At 40.3% G+C, this 18212-nt stretch overlaps 1 pseudogene; it reads right to left on the bottom strand.

The window, feature by feature from the left end:
• Positions 1-412: 412 nt before the first annotated feature.
• On the bottom strand, positions 413-2139 carry LOC102747702 (tubulin alpha-1A chain pseudogene; annotated as a pseudogene).
• Positions 2140-18212: the final 16073 nt, after the last annotated feature.

Below are 18212 nucleotides of genomic sequence, written 5' to 3'. Positions count from 1 at the left end.
AAAAAAAAGAAGGAACTTCTGAGCAAAAATTAGCATTTTTTTATACCTTTGAATCCGTTATGCTTTCACTATAACCTCTTTTTTTTCTACCACTTAGGACAAGGAATAGCTTACTCAAACCCACCAGAGAAATGGACAGCTTGGGTCTGTGTTAGCAGCGTTGTGTTTTCAAGCACAGGTCAGTAGTCGTATATGAGAGTATATGCTGCTATAGACAAATTAACCAATCAGAGCACAACATTTCAAAGCTTAAAACAGAACAAGCTTCCCTGTAAAAGCAGCACCTCTGTGACTTTTTTTAAATTTTTAAATTTTTATTTTTTTTTAAGACCATAGTTATTTGTCAGAGAGAGAGCGCACACAGAAGCAGGCAGAGGGAGAAGCAGGCTCCCCGCTGAGCAAGGACCCCAGTGCAGGGCTCGATCCCAGGACCCTGGGATCATGACCTGAACCAAAGGCAGACGCTTAAGCTACTGAGCCACTCAGGCATCCCTTCCCTGTGACGTTTTTAACTTTAGCATTTCTCTCCTTCTTTACCCTCTCCTTTGACAGAATCCACACCAACCTACTCATAATCCTTCTCAAGGGCAGTCATATCCTCACAGGCCTCAGAAAACTCTCCTTCCTCCATGTCCTCACCCACATGCCAGTGAACAAAGGCACACTTGGCCTACATCGGGTCAAACTTGTGGTCCAGGGGAGCCAAGGCCTCAGCGATGGCCACGGTGTTGCTCAGCGTGCACACAGCTCGCTGTACTTTGGCCAGGTCTCTAGGTACCACAGTGGCAGGCTGGTAATTAACGCCCACTTTGAAGCCAGTGGGGCACCAGTCCACAAACTGGATGCTGCGCTTGGTCTTGATAGTGTCAATGGCAGCGTTGACATCTTTGGGAACCACGTCCCCACAGTAGAACAGGCAGCAAGCCATGGCGAGGGTCACATTTCCCCATCTGGTTGTCTGGCTCAAAGCATGCGTTGGTGATCTCTGCCACAGTCAGCTGTTCACGGTAGGCTTTCTCAGCAGAGATGACGGGGGCGTAGGTGGCCAGAGGGAAGTGGATGCGGGGATAGGGCATCTGGTTGGTCTGGAATTCTGTCAGATCAACATTCAGGGCTCCATCACATCTGAGGGAAGCCGTGATGGAGGACACCATCTGACCTATCAACCTATTCAGGTTAGTGTAGGTTGGGCATTCAATATTGAGGTTTCTATGACAGATGTCATAGATGGCCTCATTGTCTACCATGAAGGGACAATCTGAGTGCTCCAGGGTGCTGTGGGTGGTGAGGATGGAGTTGTAGGGCTCAGCTACCGCTGTGGAAACCCAGGGGCTAGGTAAATGGAGAACTCCAGCTTGGACTTCTTGCTACCATCAACAGACTTTCCATCAGTAGGGAGGTGAACCTGGAACCAGTTCCTCCTCCAAAGCTGTGGAAAACCAAGAAGGCCTGAAGACTGTGTGTCCGTCAGCAAGTTTCTGAATTTGGTTCAAGTCAAGGTCAATGATCTCTTGCCAATGGTGCAGTGTGCCCTTGGGCATATTGGCAGCATCTTCCCGGCCTGTGATGAGTTCCTCAGAGTGGACAAGATGGCGGTAGGTGCCAGTGCGAACTTCATCAATGACCGTGGGGTCCAGGTCTACAAACACGGCCCTGGGCACATGCATGCCAGTGCCCATCTCACTAAAGAAGGTGTTCAAGGAGTCATCTCCTCCCCCAGTGGTCCTGTCACTTGGCATCTGACCATCGGGCTGGATGCCATGTTCCAGGCAATAGAGCTCCCAGCAGGCATTGCCAATCTGGGCACCAGCCTGGCCAACACGGATGGAGATGCACTCATGCATGGTTGCTGCATTGCGGCTGCCGAGCAGATGGCGGGGAGGAAGAGGAGACTGTTGCTTCTTACAGCAGGACTCTGAGGCGGTCTGTGTAAGAGAATCTGCCTCATCATGCCCTCTTAATGAAAGCTGTTGAACAGCTAATGCCTCAGTCAAAAATATTATGTGCTGAAGTTCCTAGGAAAGTTGTCAGGACTGGGTTAAGAGGGGATACAAGTACTTCTAGTATAAAGCAAGAGCATAGATTTTAGTTCAAATCCTCATATTTATACATATCAGCGAGGGGACTTTAGGCAGTGCATAACTTTTGTCTCTATTTCGTCTGTAAAAGACACATGAGAATACTTTGCAGAGTTGCTATGGGATGGAAATGAGATAATGCACATAAAGGCAAAGTACATCAACTGTACTGTTTTTACTCCCTACTCTTTAGCCCTAGAGAGTCAGAAGACACTGTTGTATTCAAGAGGATACAACCTGCATCTCCCTGCTACCAACATATTTTCTTAATGGCCTTTGAAATAATTTACCTTGCCAAGAATGCAGTGGAGGAGTCAGCAGAGAAAAAAAAATGTATCCATAACTTAGGAACTTAAATTTCTGGGGGAAAATGAAACATGAGCATGTCCTCACATGTTTTTCTATCCTTAGTTAGAGGGTATTATCTTACAAGTTATATCTGCAAGATATAAGATATAAGATATCCTATATATATCTATATCTATATATATCTATATATATCTATATCTAGATATATATCTCTATCTATCTATATATCTATATATATCTAGATATAGATATATAGATAGATAGAGATATATATAGGATATATCTGCAAGTTATCTTGCAAACACAGTCCTGGTGAGTTATCTAGAACATTTTTTTTTTCTCTTTCCAAAATAAAACCCTATGTCCTGAATTCCATTGGCTCTCTTGTAAAGCAGAGGAGCTTGGCATATTCAAGATTCTTGGTTGCAAGTGACAGAAAACCGTGTACCGACTAGCTTTAAATAAAAAGGAATTATACAGGTTTGCATCACCAGAGCATCCAAGAGGTGACATGAGTTTCAAGCACAGTTTTCTGGATGCTCAAATGCCTCCAGGTCCTGGTGTCTCCATCCCTGTTTGCTTCCCCTAATCCACAGCAGCTGCAGCAACTCCAGGCATACATCTCCTCGCTGGGAGATCCCGGTGGAAAAGAGCTCGTTAGCATAAGCCCATAGGAAAGTCTGGGTCTGTCTCTGATTTCACAAAGAATCATGATGTGCTGTAACAGTCAAGAGACTGGTTTCTAGTTCTGATACTATTCCTAGAATTTGTACGATGATCTTGGGAAGTCATTTGCTCTCCCCACGCCTCATTCGCCCAATAAAGGGATAAAATCTCAACGCTATCTTGGGTCTGTTCCAGGGCAGATTACTTCTTCATTTTTTCACAGTAGAGGCTTTTTCCTCTGGAGTTAAAGAATAGTGCCCTCTGATGGTTTATTCTATAGTTGCCTTTTTATTTAGTTTCACAGGTTTACATTTTCCAATTCACGAAGAGAAATAGTCTAAACAAAGTTACCATGAAATGAAATTCCATATTGAAATCTATTTTATTTCTACTCTCATTTTAAAATGAAGAAAGGCTTGTGTTCTAACACGAGCAGTTAAAGCTATGGATTTCATATTTATTACTGTTTTAGTTGTATCCACACATTTTCTTAGGTGGTATTTTCATTGTTATTCATATTTTTAATCTCTTATGATTTCTTTTTTGACCCATGTGTTATTTAGTGGCATGTTGCTTCATTTCAAAATTTTGGGGAATTTTCTAGATATCTTTTTTTATTATTGATGTCTAACAATTTCTTTTCTTAATATAAGATTTATTTATTTCAGAGAGAGAGAGAGCAAGCAAGTGGGGGGAGGGGCAGAGGGAGAGAGAGAATCTCAAGCAGACTCCCCGCTGAGTGAGGGCTGACGTGGGGCTCGATCTTAGGACCCTGAGATCATGACCTGAGCCAAAAACCAGTTGGATGCTTAACCGAGTCACCCAGGTGCCCAATGTCTAACAATTGTGGTCATACAATAGTCTGTGTGATTTAAAGCTTTAAATTTTAGACTTGTCTTATAGGTCAACATATGGTCTCTCCTGATGAATACCCCATGTTCACGTGGAAAGTGTATCTGACCTGTGCAGTGTGTGGTGTTCTTTACTACGTTGAGTTTTTTATAATACTCAACTCTTCTGAATCTTTGTCCTTCCCTTTGTCTGCTTCACTGTCAATTACTGAGAGTGGAGTGTTGAATCTCAAAATAGGATTGAGGATTTGTCCAGTTCTCCATTTAATTTTGCCAACTTTTGCCGCGTATACACTATGGAACTCTGTTAGCAGTTACTTTCACATTCAGGATCGGTAAGTCTCCTTAATGAATTGACCCATTTAACATAACAAAATGTGCCTTTTTATCTCTGGTAATACTCCTTATTTTGATGTTTACTGTGTCTGACATTAATATAGCCACACCACCTTTCTAATGATTAGTGCTAGTATACTAAATATTTTCTACCATTTTACTTACAACCTATCTATGATTTTATACTTCAGTGTGTCCCTTGTAAACACCTCAATAGTGGGGTCTTTAAAAAAATCTTTTTAAATTAAAGGTCATAGTCCACTAACCTTTATTGTAATATAATAATCGATATGATTGGGTTTAAGGGTCTCATCTTGTTATTCATTTCCTAGTTGTTTTAGCTGCACTTTGTTCCTTCAATCCTGCTTTCTTGCCATCTTTTGGTATTCTACTTTATCTCTATTGACTTAGTTATATCTTTTTTTTTTAATGATTCCTCTTTCTGTGTCTTTTAAATGGTTACAATATGCATGTCTAACTTATCATGGTTTGGCATGGATTAACACTGTCAGTTCATATATAATGTTATGAACCATACTACACTGTACTTTCATTTACCTCCTCCCATTCTTTGTGCTGTTGTTTTCGTGTATTTTACTAGTATGTACATTATGCTACCCATAATCCAATGTTGATATTTTACTCTAAAAGTAAAATGTTGGGGCACCTGGGTGGCCCAGTCAGTTAAGCTTCTGCCTTCAGCTCAGGTCATGATCCCAGGGTCCTGGGATCCAGCCCCGCATCAGGCTCCCTGCTCAGCGGGGAGTCTGCTTCTCCCTCTCCCTCTGTTCCTCCCCCAACCCCACCCCCCACTCATGCTCTCTCTCTGCATGTTCTCTCCCCAATAAATAAATGAAATCTTAAAAAAAAAAAAAGTAAAATGTCTTTTAAGACCTTATATCTAAAATATATAAAGAACTCTCAAAACTCAACAGTAAAAAGGAAATAATCCAATTATAAAAAGGACAAAATATATGAAGAGATATTTCACTAAAGAGGAGAGAGGCAGATGGCCAAAAAAGCACATGAGATGTTCAACATCTAAGGGCATGCAAATTAAAGCCACAATGAGCTATCACTACACACCTACGACAAAAGCTAAAATAAAAAATAGCAATACTACTAAATGTTGGTAAGGATGCCCCCCTACTGGATCACTTGCACATTGCTGTAAAGTGGTGCCCTCTGGAAAACAGCTTGGCAATTTTTTATAAAACTAAACATGTAATTACCATTCTTACCCAGCAGTTGCACTCTTGGGCATTTACCTCAGAGAAATGAGAACTTATATTTACACAAAACCGGTACATGAATATTCATAGCAGCTTTATTCCTGGTAGCCAAATACAGGAAACAACCCAGATGTCCTTTGAGGAGTGAGTGGTTTAACTGTGGTACATCTATCATCAAATATTACTCAGCAATACAACAGATATAAGCAACAATCTAGGTGAGTGTCCATGAGTTATACTGAATGAGAAAAGTGGTTGCCAGAGTTGAGGGATGGGGTGGAAAGAGTGCAGGAGAGAAGTAGGTATGGTTATAAAAGAATAGTACAAGAGGTCTTTGTGGATGGTGGGTCTATTCTATAGCTAGACTGTGATATTATATACATGGACCTGTGCACGTGATACAATTACAGAGAACTAAAAATACACACATAAATGAGTATAAGTAAAACTGGGGGAATCTGAATAAGATCGATGAATTATATCAATGTCAATATCTTGGTTGTGGTACTATACTATAGTTCTGTGAATTGTTTACGTTGGAGAGAATTGGGTAAGAGGTACATGGGATCTCTCTGTATTATCTCTTATGACTGTATATGAATCTATATCAAAATAGGGGCGCCTGGGTGGCTCAGTCTGCTGAGCGTCTGCCTTCAGCTCAGGTCATAATCCCAGGGTCTTGGGATTGAGCCCTGAGGACAGGCTCCTTGCTCAGCGGGGAGTCTTCTCCTTTGCCCTCTGCCCTTCCCCATGCTTGTGCGCTCTCGCTCTCTCTCTCAAAAAAATCTTTAAAAAAAAAAAAAAACGCAACTGTGCCACGCACCAGGAGCTATAAGGAGATAGCAAATGTTTTTATTATCATGGAGACACAGAGTTAGGAAGCCAATGGTTTTAGAAACAGCAAAGCCTGATTGGTCATGCCTGGGAAACAATTTAACTGTGAGAAGTGAACTTTGTGGTCTGATAATCATACTGGTTAACATTAATAGCACAGTTCTAAATGCTTGATATGAAGCCTCTCATTGGATCTGTACTACAACCTTCTGAAGTAGTATATTATTATTATTATTATTATGGCGATTTTGCAGGTGAGGAAATCAAAGCATAGTCAGATTAAATAATTTTCCCAAGTCATAAAAAAAAGAAGAAAGAAAACCCAAGGCAGTCCTGTTTTGGCCAATCTTGAGTGATATTTCAGCATTATATAAAGGGCACTTGGTTATTTGTCAAAATGTTGGGTTCTAATTGCAGTATGCTACTGATTCACAATTTTAACTTGAGAAGTGATTCAACCACTTGGTTACCCCATTTGAAAAAAGAAATTGGAGTACATTTCTAGAATCCTCACCACATGGGCATTCTATATTTTTATGATTCCCCAATTCTAGAATGAATGGTAGAAAGAATGTTTTCCATCCCCATTTTGACAGTTAACTCATCTCCAGTGACATTGTTCCTTTCTCCTTTTCCCTCATTTAAGTGTTTACTGAACATCCACTGTAGGCTGTATGTTGAGTATTTGGTTTTATTTTAGTTCCTGATGCTCCCCTCCCCCTACCTATCTCTACCTCTCCCTGCAGAAGGCTTCCCTAATGCCTTCAGTGATGGCAAATTTCAGATAAGATAGCAATCATTTACTGAGTGCTTACCAAGCACAAAAGAGGAACACAGGTGATATCATTTGGTCAACACAAAACCCAGTAAAATGGGTTTTTATACTTGTGTCTTGGAAAAGGTAAATGTCTGAGTTAAGGACAGTCACTGATTGTGGAAGGTTGAGGCAGGTCTCAAACCCTAACCTACGTAACTCAGACACACCTGGCAACATTGTCTATGCCTTGAAACCTTCCAGAAGGTCATTTTTTAAGGAGGTGGATTATTCCATTATGATTTTTTTTTTTTAACTTTCTCACTTTCCTTTCTGAAACTTTACATTTGATAACCAATCATTTTAAAAGCACCTTGGAATTCCAGAAGCTCCCTTAAGGTGGCAGTATAAGTATAATCCATGTCTGTGCAAGCTTCAGTGTCAACTTGCAAGTGATGTACTTCCGCAAATGAGCCTTTGGTCAGTTCTGGAGTTATATAAAATGTAAAATTAGGGCACTCTGGATGGGAAAAAAAGAGTTTTGAGCATCCAGGATATTGACCTCAGAGAAATTCAACCAACTTGCAAAACAAAGGAAATAACTTCCTCTGAGGACAAAACAAAGCACCTACTTGTTGCTGCCCACCCATTTGATAATCAGTCTTGGTCATCTTCCAGCAGCAAACACAATAGCCTTACAGATGTTCTCCCATTTCCTCTGCCCCCTTGAAACCAAGCATTTGAGAATAAATAGTCTATTTCTTCTTTCTTGATTTGCTTCAGTGGTTGTAAACAAGGGAACCACTGGCATATAGAAATGACACATATTTTTCTTTAACACATATGAATCCCTGCCCTGGACTAAACGAAAAAGACAGAATGATTCAGCCAACATTCTCAAAGTGTTTGGTCAGGACAAAAAACAACCAGGCAATAAACATTTATGGAGTTACATCCAAGTATAACAGATATCTTTGGGCTGTCTGCCCAGCACATGACTGTGTTTTTGGAGAAATGTCTCATCCACCCACAAAATTAGTTCCCAGGAGCCATGTTTTTACTTCATGACTCTTGGTCATAGCTGATTGAATTAGAGGTAAACACCTGACTGCAGAGGAGGTAATTCATTGGCTGGCCAGAAGTCAACTGCCTTCTCTTTTGAGGACTCCAGCTAAGAGACAGAGTTGCACCTTACTGAGTCCCCTCATGGCTGGAGCATTAGGGAGAAAGCCCAAGGATTCTTGCTGCTGAGGGCCTCGTTGTTCAACCTTCCTCAAATTCTAGGTGGTACCCTAGGTGGTTTTTGCTGAAGCTTATTTTGAATGGGTTTCCATTACATGCATTTCCTATGAAACACACCAAAGTCCTGTGCAAAATCCAGTAAGAATATAAGAAGGGATGTACAACTTGTTCCCTGCCCCCCACCCCCAGGAATGGGTAATCTTTCTTGCTAGAGAAGAGAACTGGGGTTCTGGAATTCAACTCAGATCCATCACCCTGAGAATGTCCTTTGTCTCTCTCAGAGCCTGAACTTTGTTCTCAGTAAACATGGAAATGATAACATCTGCCTAATAAAGTCATCTCCACCAGGCAGTGTCCATCTGGCCAGGTACCTGGCTCACAAGAGATGCTCAATAGGTGTCAGCGTCCGCCTCTGCATTTTGAGCAGGTCCTTTGCCCGGTCTCAAATGCAAGTCACACAAACACTGTGGAGTTATTAATAGGAAATATATTTATTCTTGTAAATAAATAAATAAATATGTATATATATATATACACACACACACACATATATGTATATGTGTATATATATCCATAATAATGGTTGTTTAGCCAGGGGTAGATTCTCTGTTTGGAACCTGCCAGGGCAGAGGGTAAGGAGGGGGGCAAAGGGGGGGGGGGGCGGTCCTGCTCCCAAGAAATAGTTTTGTGGACAATAAGATTGAGGCCTGTTTCTTGACAGAAGAGGTGTGAGTAGCTCCTATATTTTAAGCCAATGTTGAAGGTTGAGTAGAAAAGTCTGGAGGAACCCTTGAGCCCCCATGCTTGGGAATACTGGAGCAGGGAGAGTGTAATCCTCTTAACTGGACAGCTTCCCCTTCCTGCTAATGGTCTCTCCTGTGAAGAAAATTTTCACATAATCAACTCATTCTCATGAAAGAGCCCAATATGGGTACCCTTCTCTAGGCATTTTCAAAGAAGTTAGTGAGAATAACACAAACAGAAAAAATAATCTATTCATGGAATTTCAGAAATCATTGGGGAAACCTTTCTTCCTAAGGTGGCTTTAAGTCACCCCATTATAATGGGACACTACATCATCTGCTGTGCCTAGAGAAAAGATTCCTAGGCCCTGGAGCTCCTGGGTTGTTACTTAAGTTATCACTGCCCTGTTACTGAGAAGATGCTGACAATGCAGTGGTAAGTTGCATCTGGCAGCCGGCTCAATATTCACTGAGCATCCACTCAATGGTAGGGACTGTTGAACTGGAAATACAGCATGCCCAAGACAAACAGTTCCTCCCCCTCAAAAATTCTGCATGAGTATACACCAAGTGTTATACATAGGCCTTGTGACTTAGACTTTTTTTTCATAGTCCAGATTCCCTGGATTCATTTCTGAGTTCTATGGAGAACACAGAAGAGCTATTTCCTGAAAGCCCTTTAAAACAGTGGGGCACCAATATTTCTCTACATTATTCCTTCTAAAAACAAAAACACAGAAAGCAGAGCACTTTTTCACTTTCCTGCTGAAGGTTGAATAGCTTTGCTACCCCAAGCATTCCACCATCAATAGACACTACTGTCACTTATCAGGTGTTATATACCTACTTGGGCCCCACAGTCTGGCTGTCCAGGTTGGTTAAGTATGAAGGTGACAGACTTGCTTGTGACCATGCATGAGACAGCCACTAGGAACATACTGAAGTTTACTGGAACTTGCCATGAAGCAAAGGCCAACAAAACATCATCTACACTGTTGAAAAGAGAAAAGCAACATTTTCAAAATTAAAGGACTATGTGTAAATAAGATTCCCTCTGAAAAAGTAAACAAGATGTGAAACAAGGATCCAGGCTTGCTTTGGTATCACAATGCTCACCAGAATGGTATCCAAAATCTTTTAGTTTTTTTTCCTCCCCCTTTTTAATAAATGCCCCAAATAAAGCAAGTCTGAGTTTGGTCAAGAGAGCTTAGGTTGCATTCTTTGATAGATGAGGAAGGGATGCATTTAACACACTGCTAAGCTTAAAAAAAAAAAAGAAAAGAACAAGACTAAGGAAGATTCTCGCTTCTTATTTTCTGTCTCAAAAAAGCCCCTGGCAAAAGGAAGTTACTATTAGTGAAATGAATGTTTAGTATTATCAGAGTCACTTACAATAAATCGCTGTTTGTGTAGAGGACACCAGCTTAAGAAATCATTTACCTGAGAGTTATTGAAAACAGTAATACATAGTTGACTAACACGTACTTTGTATGTTATGTGTATATACTGTATTCTTAATGTAAGCTAGAGAAAAGAAAATGTTATTTCCTTTAATTAAAATATCATTAAGAAAATAATAAGGAAGAGAAAATACATTTATAGTACTATACTTATTGAAAAAAATCCACATATAAATGAACCCTTGCTGTTTAAACCTATGTGGTTCAAAGCTCAACTGTATAATCAAATATCAAATCATTATGCTGTACACCTGAAACTAATATAATGCTATATGTCCATTATACCTCAACAACAAAAAATTATCCTCAATGAAAAAAAAGATATTCAAAAGACTATTATAAATTTTAATTTGATGGAAAACTTATATCAAAACATCATAAAAAAAGAAGATGAATAACAAACTGGGCAGAATATTTGTCACAATATGACAAAAGGTAAATGTCCTTAATATATAAAGAATTCATAAACATTGAAAAGTAAGATATTAAGACTGCCCAGAAACGGTAAAGGATATGAAAAACTATTCATAAAAGAGATAAAGCTTAGAAAGACATCCTGTGAGGGGTGCCTGGTGTCCAAACTTTAAGTGTTGGAGGTAATACAAAGAATATCACCTGGAACTTGGCCAGGGCAGACAGAATGGCAATGCAGTGTTTTGGGGGCTGTTTTGGTTTGGTTTTATTGAAGTACAGTTGGCATACAATATTACATTAGTTTCAGGTATACAACGTAAGTCTAGTTACCGTCTATTACCATATACAGTTATTATAATATTATTGACTATATAGCCTGTGCTATACTTTACATGCCCGTGACTTAAATATTTTGTAGCCTGTTAAGCCTCTTTACCTATTTTACACATCCCCCCACCCTTCTCCCTTCTGGCAACCACCAGTTTGTTCTCTGAATGTTTTGTTCATTTTTTGTTCGTTTTTTAGATTCACAGGAAGTGAAATCACACAGTATTTGTCTTTTCCTAACTTCCTTCACTTTTTCTAACTTCCTTCACTTAACATAATATGCTCTAGATTCATCCATGTTTCACAACATCTTCTTTATACATACCACATCTTCTTTCACTCATCTATCAATAGACACTTAGGTGGCTTCCATAATGTGGCTATCGTAAATAATGCTACAATGAACGTAAGAGTGCATGTATCTTTCAAATTGGTGTTTTCGTATTCTTTATCCATAGTATAGTCAAATTTATAGAGACAGAAGATAAATGGTTGTTGCCGAGGGTAAGAGGAATGTTTAGTTGTTTAATGAACACAAAGTTTAGTTTTGCAAGATGAAAAAAGTTCTGGATATTGGTTGTACAGCAATCTGAATATATTTAACACTACTGAGCTTTACGCTTAAAAACGCTTAAGATGTTAACTTTTATATTATGTGTACTTTATCACACTTAAATTTTTTTTAAATTTTAAATAAAAAAAATAATAAGGAAAGCTAATGAGTATATGGAAAACTATACAAACTCACTTGTAATCAAGAAAGTGAAAATTAAAACGGGATCAGTTTTTACTGATCAAATTAGCATTTTTAGGGTGTCATACTTGACACTGACATAGATATAGCAAAATGGGTGCTTTACCGTATTCAATAGCACTAAGCCAAAGAGCCTTAAAATATTCATATCTTTACCCAGAAAGTCCATCTTTTGCAATCCATTCTAAGAAATACAGAGTGTTTATATATATAATGTATATTTATGCATATTAAGATTCCCTTCACAGTGTTATTTATAATAAAGAAAATTAGACAACCCAAAGTCTACCAACAAGGAAATGGTTTCAAATGTTAACGTATGGAATAAATGTTATGTAGCATTTTGCAACCATTAGAAATTATACTTATGAACAATTTCTAATGACATGAGAAAATGGTTAAGATGCAATTTTTAGTACCTGAAGTAGGGCATAGAACTTAATATGTGATATATGAGTTATGCAATAAATATAGGTGAGCAGAGTAAAAAAAAATGGAAACAATTTGAGATGTGTAAAGTGATTTCTTCTGTTGGGTCAAACTTAGGGTGATTTTATTTCATTCTTTATACTTTTTTTTCATTTTTCAATTTTTTTTTTCTATTGGATCTACAGTCATTCAAGGCCCTCAGTAGAACATGTGATCTTTATCTTCAGTTACCTACCAGCTTTGTTAGCCGGTGGTTCTCAATTAGCTGACATTAGGGTTAATATCAATTAGCTCTTTTTCAGCTCTCAAGTTCAGTTCTCATATTTGTGCCCTAGACTCAAGTCATAAAATGAGTCCTAGCAATATTACTTCTTATTTATTTTTATTTTGTTTTATTTGTTTGTATGTAGTAAAATACACACACAAGATTATTACAATTTTTAATGACAACATTTTGGGTTTTTTTAAGTAAGAGCAATTAAATATATTCCTAACAGTATCACCCCAATTTTTATATTGCCATAAATAAGCTTTTTTCAGCTTTGTTCTATAGAACACCTTTCTGAAAAGAATTATCAGAGAAATCACTGAGAAAGGGGTTCCATTATATAATAAGTTTGGGAACCTTGCTACTTTTTTTTGCTCTAAAACTTATTTCACTATGAACTTCTGTTAACAAGTAATGGCTGTGAAATTGTTTCCTAGGAACCCATTTGTGAAGTGCTACAGTAATAGGTGTGATAACAGAGTGATGGTACATGTAAGAATGTATTTTTTGGAAAAAGTAGGGCTAAAATACTTAATAGATGATTTCAGTGGTGTTATGGCCTGAATTATGTACCCGCCCAAAATCATATGTTGATGTTCTAATCCCCAGTATCTGAGGTTATGACCCTATTTGGAGATAAGATCTTTAAAGAGCTGATTAAGTTAAAATTAGGTCACTAGGATGAGCTCTAATCCAACATAATTGGTGTCCTCATAAGAGGAAATTTGAACACAGACACACACAGGAAGAAGACCTTGTGAAGACAGAGGGAGAGGATGACCATCTACAAGCCAAGGAGAGAAGCCTCCGAAGAAACCAGCTCTGCCAACACCTTGATCTTGGACTTGCCTCTATAACTGGGAGAAGTTTTACTGCTGTGGTTTACATCACCCAGTCTGTGGAACTTTGTTATGGCAGCCTTTGTAAATGAATACAAGTGATGTACACCACTGTTCAGGTGGAAGTAGGAGGATCGTGATAGGAGTGGCAGAAGGTCCCCTGGTAGGGAGGAATACTTGACCACTGATGTTGCTTAGAATTCTGGGAGCATGGTGATACTAAAACTGCTTTTAAACTCTGTATGGATAATGTAGACCTTATTACCTGTACCTGGGTGTGTTGCTCCCTTCACCATCCCTCTTGGCACCCCTTGATTTAACTGTGTCATGGTTTGAACTGTGTTCTCCCAAAAGATACGTTGATGCCCTAATTCCCACTACCTGTGAATGTTACCTTACTTGGAAATAAGTCTTTGCAGATATAATTAAGATAAGGTCATATTGAATAAAGGCAGGTCTTAAACTCAAGGACTGGTGTCCTTATAAGAGAAAGATCTGAAAACACACAGGGACAAATGACTTATGAAGATGAAAGCAGAGATTGAAGTTGTTCTGCCACAAACAAAGTAATGCCCAGGACTGCTGGCAAGGAAGGATCCTTCCCAAGAGTCTTCTGAGAGATCATGGCCCTGCCAACACCTTGGTTTAAGATTTCTAGTTTTCAGAATGGTGACAGAATAAATTTCTGTTGTTTAAGCTTCCCAGTTTGTTGTGTTTTGCTGCGGCAGCCCCAGGAAACTAATACAACCAAGAGAAGTTGAAACTTACTGATTACGGAATTAAACAATTCACTTCATATTTCAAAGTTTACCTACCATGTAGAATACCAATTACTTACCTATATCCTCCTCGTCTAGCTCCTGGTTGACTGACCAATTAGAAAAGATGGACATGTCCTGAGCTCCCTGAATGATCTAGGCAGGCTACCAGCCTCTCTATGGTTCTAGAATGTTCTGTGATGACTCATTACTTACAAGTACCAAGAAAGAGAAAGGACCCTTCCCGATATCCTTTGATTCTGTTGTAACTCCATATAATATTTTAAATGTGAAACAGCAGAATATAAGTTTTCTGCTATAACCGTGTTACCTTGAACAATGCTTGGCATACAGGAGACAATAAATTTTGGTCAAAGAAATGAATGAGCACGTAATTCCCACAATGTAAGATGAGCACTATCCATTCACACCTCTGTTTCCCATCACTCCAGAGACTTTCTTCAGTCAGATCAGGCACTGTTCTAAAATCACTCTTTCTTCGTAGGCAGTTTCTAGTCTTCACCCTCAGGAGTAAGGTAGATCTTCGCCTGTCCGAACTAACCCCCCCAGACCTCTAAGGTAGCCTTTAGAAACAAGTATCAAGGGGCCCCCCAGAAGCCTTCAAACATCCTGTATGGCAGTGACCTGAAGCCTAATCAGCTGATACCCTTGCTGAGACCAAAGCAAAACCCTGGGCTGCAGGTGGATGTGGGATGCAGTGAAGGTCAGCCTCAACTGTGGCACAATTTTGCGAGGTGCCATCTCTGTTCAGAATATGAAGCGAATTCCCCATTCCGTATTTAGGAGATCGACCTATGACTCCTGGCCTGTGTTGTTTTGTAGAGTGCTGATACGAAAACAGCAATGAGATAATTTAAGAGAAATAAGGTTGCATCAGGCCTGTGGGAAAAGGCTCTCCTTAGAGAGAAGCTTATGGCATTTGTCAGACTCCCCTGGGTTCCAGCCTTGCTGCCTGCAAGGAGCCTGGCACTTTGGGGTATCTTCTCTCTTTTGTCCATAGTTTCTGACCCAAACTTCTCATTTGTTCATAAGCCTTTTTCTCTTCCTTCTACCTCCCCACTCTGAGGGCACAGGCCCCCATCCTGGTGTATAATTCCTTTCATCTCAGGGAGCAGTAACTTCCTGGGCCTTTGCTTCTGAGCTCAGGAAAAAGAACAAATAGCCACAGAAGAAATCATTTGGGGCCTGGACAAACTGTTCTTTTGCCAACGATACTGGATCTGAACTGACCTCCCTTCTCCCGCCCCTGTCAGAACTTGCTATCACACCAGGCTCACTTCTTGCCCAGAAGACAACGTGTGGCCACACTGCAAGGGGGAGCTGGCCTGGTGATGGACAATGTGGACCTTTACACAGTGAGCACACTGTGGCCTGGCCCTGACCTCCCGCACAGGCTCATCAGTCCTTAGGCTTGACTCCACTGGGATCAGCTCTCAGACACTCTCAAAGACATGAGGCCAGCCCCTCCTCTGCACTGTTGCATGTGCTCTTTCTTCTGCCTGGAACTTTTCTTCCTTCTTCTCTCTTGGATGACTCTTCATTTTTCAAAACTGAGGTCAGTGTCTCTTAAAATCCAAAATTCTTACTTTGGCTTACAAAGATCACAGTGACTTAGCTCAGCTTCCTCTCTGATCTCACTCTCCTAACCCTCTCTCATCTCACTCTACTCAGATCACACTGGGCTCCCTCCTGTCCCTTGAGCTTCCAAACACACCCTGCCCCAGGACCTTTGGACATACTATTTCCTCTGCCTGATATGCTCTTCTCCACACTATTCACATAACTCACTCCTCATTTCAGTCCTCTTCCTACATAGATGGAGCTCTCTCAGGAGGCCATCGATGACCCCCATGTAAAATAGTGTTTGCGCCCTCCTACACACACATCATCATGCTTGATCCACCCCCATGTTTGTCTTCATTGTACATATCACAATCTGACTTTTTTTTATTTTTTAGAGAGTGTGCATGCAATCGGGAGGGAGGGGCAGAGGGGAAGGGAGAGAATCTCAAGCAGACTCCACACTGAGCATGGAGCCCAATGTGGGGCTCAATCTCACAACCCTGAGATCATGACCTGAGCCAAAACCAAGAGTCAGATGCTTAACTGACTGAGCCACCCAGGCATTCCCTCACAATCTGATTTTATGATACATATATATGTGTTCTGTTCGTTGTCTGCTTCCCCCAGGAGGATGTAAATGTGATGGCTGCAGGGACATTTGTGTTCACCAGTGCATTATAAGCCTCCTAGGACAGCACCTGGCATGCAGTGTGCCCCGGTACACAGCAGCTAAATAAAGATTGTTTCTAACTTGATATTCTGGTTGCTCTAGGCATATCTGTGAATAAAGAGAGAACTCTAGGTAAGGCTCATGTGCATTCGACTCAAATGACATATACACATGCGCATGGGTGTGTGTATTACTGGTTCAAAGCACCAATGTGGGAGTTTTATTTCATGTTCTCTATAAAGGGCATAATATGATTGTACGAGTTTCCCTCATAGTTCTTTTGGGGCACACTGCTCTGACAATGGGTTCTCTGCCTACCTCCTAAGCAAGCAGGGTTGCCCGTTTGAGCTATCCCTTTATCCAAACTCCACACTGAAAATTAAGGCTGGCTCTATGGGTGTGCAACCAGTCCAACCGTACAGGGTCCTGCACTCAGTCCCACACCTGTTTCAGTGCTCTGCTGCTGTTGTCTTGAAATCCTTAATAATTTTTTAAGAGGCCTCTCCTTTTCATTTTGCATTAGGCCCCGCAAATTATGTAGCTAGTCTTCCTTAAAATGGAGTCTCGCTCAAAGTGCATCAGTTCTCTGAGGAGTCTCAGTTCTCAAGTACCCACAGGATATCCCTCTGGGTTCCATGGAGAGCAAGAGAAATGCAATTTGCTCCCTTTCCCAAATAGTCTGCCCATTCTCTGACCCTCTTTCCCAACCACTCCTTTTTTTTTTTGGATCTTGTCTTTTTTTTTTAAATTTTATTTTGTTATGTTAATCACCATACATTCCATCATTAGTTTTTGATGTAGTGTTCCATGATTCATTGTTTGCGTATAACACCCAGTGCTCCATGCAGAACGTGCCCTCTTTAATACCCATCACCAGGCTAACCCCAACACCATACACAGACTCATGCTCTCTCCTCATGACAGGCCTTGTATTTATCTCTCGTAAGGACCCTGGGGTCACATCAAGGGTCAACCTTGAAGAATTCTTTCTGAGTCTCCCCCGTGGGCTGCTCTGCAGGGATTTGAGTTTCCTAAGCTCTAGTACAGTCTATTCTGGAACCTGCCAGGTCATTGCTTAGGGGAGGTAGGATACTGCTCTGTCTTGGCTGCTAAATTTCTGGTGAACAGGACTTTTGGAGTCAGGAAGAATTTTGTTGGATATCCAAAGCTAAAAATTCTTCTGTGGCAGCTTGAAATATCATAAACTACTCCCCTACCCTCCACCATTTGCAAACTCTAGCCCACTTGCAATATAACACAGTGCCTGGCACATAGTAGGCCCTCAATAAATAACCATTGAAAAAACGTGGAGATTTCTCTGAAAGGAAAGTGAAGCAGTAGTCTGAGGCTATCCTTCTTGCTGTGAATATTGTACATGTGTATTCTCTTTTGTGTTTCCCTTCTGTACCAAGCTGACTCAATTACTAGATCTTTAGCATGAGGATATTTCTAGGAAGCTTGATTTAGCTGGAAAGGGTTTTCCAAGCCACTCATCACAATCTGCCCTAAATTTTATATACATATGTATGTATGTTCTTGTTTCCTTTGTAACTGCAAGCTCCTTCAAGACACTGTGGACAGGGTCTGATTCACTTTAGTGAGCACCACAGCAACTAGTTCAGTGTCTTGCATTTGATTGTTTCTTATAAATAATTGCTAAATCT

Source organism: Leptonychotes weddellii, chromosome 8 (genome assembly GCF_054177405.1).
Source record: "Leptonychotes weddellii isolate Sample4059 chromosome 8, ASM5417740v2, whole genome shotgun sequence".
Lineage (NCBI taxonomy): Eukaryota > Metazoa > Chordata > Mammalia > Carnivora > Phocidae > Leptonychotes > Leptonychotes weddellii.
The sequence above is the reverse complement of the archived record's forward strand: the minus strand, read 5'-3'. Positions and strand labels throughout refer to the sequence as shown.